This window comes from Henckelia pumila, chromosome 1, assembly GCF_033568475.1.
Source record: "Henckelia pumila isolate YLH828 chromosome 1, ASM3356847v2, whole genome shotgun sequence".
Lineage (NCBI taxonomy): Eukaryota > Viridiplantae > Streptophyta > Magnoliopsida > Lamiales > Gesneriaceae > Henckelia > Henckelia pumila.
In genome coordinates this window covers 123,731,922-123,738,465 of record NC_133120.1, presented here as the reverse complement: position 1 = coordinate 123,738,465, position 6,544 = coordinate 123,731,922, and positions in this window count along the sequence as shown.

Here is a 6,544-nt window from a genome sequence, read left to right as displayed (position 1 = left end):
AAACAAATAATTAGAAGTCAAAGCAGCGGAAAAACGATTTAAAATAAATTTTGGGCCTATAAAAATTTCGGCATGACCTCTCCGTAAGTAGGACATCCCAAAATACACAGACAGCAGTTTATTTAAAATAACTAAAACTAGGACCTCAACAAACTTAAACATCACACAACCATGTGCCGGCCAGGCACGAAAACAAATTAAAACAGTTAACACATACCTGAGCCGACAAGGCTTGATAATAATTTAAAACATAGCAGGAACTCTCAAATACAACAAAAATACATCGGGGCATCTCCCCGGAGAATATAAAAATGACTCTAACATAATACATAATATAACTCCGATAATACATAATATAACTGGGAGACAAGACATGATCCAACCTCCTCAACGAGCTCCGCCATCGGACCCTCCGCCTGGTGCTGAAAAGTCACTTGGGTAGCCTACCATGGTGCCAAACAGCAGCCACAGTAGCCCCCCAGAATTAACTGAGGTTAGGATTCTGGTATGAAACAGTTAGGCAACAACAACAAAACATATAAACTATGCATAAACACATTATAAAATGTAGTATGTAATGCATGAACTGGGCTCAAAGTAAACGGGATAACAGGAGCCAACAAACGGTACGATAACAACTGGAACAATGCTCGAGCTAGAACACAGGGGAGCTACATCGTCATGTAACTAAACCGCCCTGCCAAGTATGCGAGGTATGTCGTGCTGGGTGAAATTAAACACCCACGACTCGGCCTCCATACAGCTGATAACGATACAACAGATAGGCACAATAACGAACAACATACGATGTCAAGATTCCAAGTGCATATCACACAGAAAATGCATCAAGGAATAGACAATCATAATTTCGATCTCAGGGATACTAGGCATAAAAAGCGACCAGCTGATTCCCGAAATAACAATACGTGTGCCCAGAGTACAATACAACATGATAACGGGTAACAAGAATGATAGGGCTCAACGTGTGATGTAGTGAATATCATGCCCTATTCTAAATGCCACAAAATATATCAAATAATTTAACATATAAACAACGAGGCATTTAAATTCACATAATCCATATAGTTCACATAATCAACATAATATCGGCAAAACAATATTTATATTTTTATCGTTGTATGTTACCAACCGTAACATACCTATACCAATTCAAACGAAGGTCCAAAGCTCAATCTAAAATCCCAAGTTTCGGCCTACAACACAATTTATATTCCATAATATATCAAAACAATGTCATTTAATCAACGAGATCAAATTAAATCGAAGCGGGTAAAAATTCCAAAGTCGGGCAGCCCACTTTACCTCAACAAAACTAGCTGGAAACTCACGCTCAAGGCTGGAAGAATGGATTAAAACATCACAACTCGAAGCTAAACTAGTTGGACCGGGACAACCTTCGAGCTCGCCGGAAAACTCACCGGAAAAGGCTGGAAATGAACTGAATGAACAGGGGAAGGTTCAGCTATCTATAAGCTTCGAAATACAGCAGAATTATTGTCTAAAAGACTCTGAGATCGAAGCTTTCTTACCTGAAGAAACGCAGCAGAAAGTAGCAGCACGTCTAGCTTCTGAAATTAGCTCGATTCGGGCTCAAACGGGCATCAAATTCATCGATTCTTAGCTTGAATCGAAGCCACGGATGTAAGGAAGAAAACCCAACAAACGAATCGAATTTTGGACTCCGAATGAAGAAGTTATGAGCAGTTTACCGGAGCTGCTCCAAGGGTGACGGGAATGGAAGGATTTGGGGATGACTTCTCTTTTCTTTTTCTTTCCTTAGCTTTTGTCTGAAGCGTGGATATGTATATATGTAAGGGTGTGTGTGTCCTTTATTTTATTATTATTTGGGCAACTTGACACAGTCCAGATATTTCAACTCTCGTGTATTATTTTAGCTCTAATATGTATTTATATCGTTTAAATCTCGATATTCAAAAATATATATTTTTAATACACTTACTAATTTATTTGGCATAAATAATTATTTTAATTTAGCATCTCAATAATAATTCTAATTATGCCAAATTACCAGATAATTAACTTCTGGGTCTTACACAATGTAGAGCACAATACATTATTAGACAAACACTTGGGTGATGGTTCCACCAATCTCTAGAGATTGAAATATCCTCTTCACTTGTGTCATGCAGCGTATTATATGATTTTGGTGCATGTTAACATGTGCATGCCTTATTGTTCCTCATATTGAAAAGATTATTCTTAATAATTCTAAGATTGTTCCTAATACATGACATTTTGATCCAAAGCCACTTTCACTAGGAAAGTGTAATCCTCATGGCCCACAATGTTTATCCTACAATTGGAACACATTGTTCTCGATTGAATGATATTTATCCCATCCATGCGTACTAGTTGTGCTCGATATCTCACTGACTTGTTCTTAAAAATGAGTGGAATTAGAGTAAATGATAGTCCTTAAAGATGATAAAACATCATATTAAACAAGTTATGATTTTGAATTTCGGAAAATATACCCATATTATATACATTGGGTGGCAATGGACATCCACAAATGGTGCTCTCATTGGGTCATGATCAATGTCTCTCTCCTACACCTTAGACAATGTAGAGTACAATACATTACTAGACAAACACTTGGGTGATGGTTCCACCAATCTCTAGAGATTGAAATATCCTCTTCACTTGTGTCATGCAGCGTATTGTACCATCTTGGAGTGGAATTATAAGGACAGGTCATCTTGTGCCGGATTTCGAGAAGATTATTCCAAATTCATATTGGATTGTTCTACATAACTGACATTTTGATCCAAAGATACTTCCACTTGGGGAGTGTGATACTCATGGTCCACAATGGTTGTCCCACAATCGGAACGCATTGTTCTCGATTAAGTGACATTTATCCCGTACCTGGTTACTAGTTGTGCTCGATCTCTCGGTCACCTGTTCCTAAATTTGAATGGAATTAGAGTAAATGATAGTCCTCAAATTGTTGTAGTAGATCAAAAAAAATAGTCATCATATTGTATTCTACCACTGCATACGTCTTACAAATTCAGTTCAAGTTCATGAATCGCACCACGCAAGAGAGATTATTCCATTTATTAAGGATATTATTCTTAATATGTGATAATATATTCCAGAATTAAATTGTACAAAATATGAGGCTACTCGAACTTGTTTCATCCCAAATAGAGTTTTGCAAAATAATATAAACAGAGTTACGTACTATAGATATTTTCATCAATCACAAAACCTTACAAAGACAGTTATGTAGAATTATTTTTGAGCAATCCCCTTTCATAAGATAAAATACTTGCAGCCATTCGAGCACGATATGTGTCCATCTTCATTGTATTATGATATTCCCACATCTCAGCCGAGTCACGGGCTAGACACTCTACCCACATGCATGCAAAAACACCACAATCAAGTGATTCACCTTGATGATGCATACGTTCTCTCAACACATTAGAGTCGGGTATGACGAAATTTGAATTATGGCGAACCCAACCAACCAAAAAACGTGCCTTCAAAGATAAAGATTATTAAAAAAAACATTCGTACAAATCACATGACATGACACAATAAAGACTCACCAAAGTTCTACAAGCCCCTAAGCTGAAAGAATCGGGCAGTGAATTCCACATTTTGAATATCCCCTCTTTTGCGTGAAATACTAGCAGAAACCAATGCACTCTGCTATTAATTGGGAAAATGAGGTATTTGCATCTCTTGAACGTATCTCCGTTAATTTTCTGCAAACAAAACTTAGAGGCAGCTGAGAGTTCACCAAAAAAGGAGTCGTAGTCATTGTTCTGGACCTTCATTTTTTTCCCCACTCTTCCGAGGAGATTAAACACTTTTCTCTACGTTAGACAAAACAAAATAACATTAAAAACCATAAACGAACTCAAATGTATACTAACTCACCGATGCCGCTTTTATATTTCTACTAACCTGCACCAAATTGTCCATGCAAAATATTTAATTTCCTTTATCCACACTGTATTTTTCCATCATGCTCATTTGAACATTGATAATTTCATTGCTAACAAGCTTACCAAACAAGAAACCACAGAACACGAACCCTGACATATGGACAATTTCATCTTGCCAAACATCGACACTACAAAAATAAATGAATTCTATTGTATTAAAAATGATTCTAAAAAAGTGATAAACAAATAGAGAGAGCTTTTAGTGAGAAAATTCATACGTGATGTCATCCCTAGAAAGATAATCCGTCAACAACTTTTTCTCTTCGGCAGTGGCTTCTTCATGTCCACAAAAATCTGTTCTACCTTGATACTAACTAGTCCACTAGTTACTCAAATCATTATTTTGTTCAAGCTCAACATCAATTATTTTTCCTCCCTACGGCAGAATACACAAACATGGTCAACATCAGTAACACGAAGTAAAATATAGGACCTCAAAATCAATTAACCAAGGTTAAAGTTGGTTTCAAGTAAAGTCAAACCTTTTTCCTGCCCTTCCTCTTCAGTGTGGTACTGGGTGGAGTCACAAAGAATGATGGCTTTCATTTTTTCACCCGATCACCCCTCGTTCGGACATTATCGACGATGGAAGATGGGAAATTAGTGCTTTTCGCAACCTTCTTCGAATTATCATCACTCTCGTCGATCCCTCCACTTTTTTCAGAGGTATAGTCACCAGTATCCCTTTCAAACACATTGGTTAACGCGGTTGTTGAAATATCAACCTCAGAAATATTATTTTCCTTAACGACTTTTGATACAAGATTATCCAACATTTGATCAATCTCAATCAAATCCTCAGTACAAGAATTCCGTCCATCGGCTTCGGTAATTTTCGTTCCCAATGGATCACTTTCTGCATTTTTTTCACCCTCAGGCTCAGCACCAACAACACTTTTTTCATTTCCAATACCCAATCCATCGTCACATGCATCTTCACCTATCTTCAATTCACCAAAATCTGGAACATTGGTCTTATCCAATTCACCAACAACACATTTTCCCTTCACCAAGTAATCAACACAGTTCTTGACAGGCACATCAACAAAATCATATAAATTACCCCCTAAGTCATGACTCACACTCAACTCCTCTTCCTCATCGGTTTCATTGATTCCATCAGCAGCTTCATCAACACTCAGATCATTATCAACTACAATGTCCTTGCCTTTGCGATTTTGAGCAAATTCTTTCTCCAAAACCAGATTTTCTTTCAAATCAACCAGCTTCCTCTTAGCGCCAACTCTCTCACGTTTCAACTGCGCACAAATTCTTTTCAACATTTTTGTAAGGCCCAAAAATATTAAGTTCTTAATTATGGGATTTAAGATTTAAATTCCGAATAAGAGAGAAAAGATGAATTTATGAATTTATGAAAATTAGAGATTTCAATTTCGGGTCAAAAATATTTAATTTGAGGATTTTTGGATTTTAAGATTTTAATATCCGGAATTCTTAAATTAAAAGATTAAAAATATTTGAATTGATATTTATGGAATTTAAGATGTAAATTCCAAGATTATAAATATCAAGATTTAATTTGAGGATGAAATCCGAGCAAGGACCCATTTGCAAATATTGAGCAATTCAAGGACTAAAATGCGATAAGGTCTGAAATAATTTATTTTAATCCAAGAATATTTAATTTGAGAATATTTAGAGTTTAGAATTAAATTTTATTATTCTTAAATTATTTAGGATTGAAATTGAATTAAATCGCTTGTCCGGGGACTGAATTGTAATTAGGCCAAAGTTCAGGGACTAAACTGCAAATAGGCCAATATATATCCAAAATTCACATATTTACTAGCATTTCATGTGTGTTCAGCAGAAAGGAAGGGAGAATAACCAGCAACGTTCCTAAACCATATTTTCTCCTTTTCAAACTCCGATAAAAATTGATCCGCCCGATAGAATTTCCGATTGAGCATATATTTGCAATCACGGCTCCGAGTGCTACGTTTTGACGTAAGTTTTATGAAGTTCTACCATGTTTGAATTTTATGATATTGTTAGAATTAAGATTTGATTGTATAAATATGTTCTAGCATATACGACGATAGCATAGTTCAGACGGATCGATAAAAGATCGTCGTTTGAACATGATTTTGATTTTTGAAAGAATTATCGAAATTATGAATTTTGGGGAATGTTTGTACGTGTATGTACTGCTGAATTAGTGATGAATATTGGTTTAGATGGTTGCATTAATAATGATAATGCATTTGGCATTTCCGGTTTCGTACCGTTATGCCGCCGATTCAAGATTTTGAGTTGATATGCATTATGAATGTCTAGAGCTGATCTTTAAGCTTATTGAGGATGAATTGAATATGTGATGATGTTGAGAATGAAGATATAATGATATTTGGATCGAAAGATTTATCGGACTCGAATAGTTACGACGTCGGTTTGAATTTCGATTGTATTAGCAAGATTTGAACTGTATAAGCTTTAAAGAACCATCGATTCAGATTGGAAATTGATGTTTATATATGTTATAATCTATTTCAGATTTGAATTGAAGATTATCGAAGTTGAAT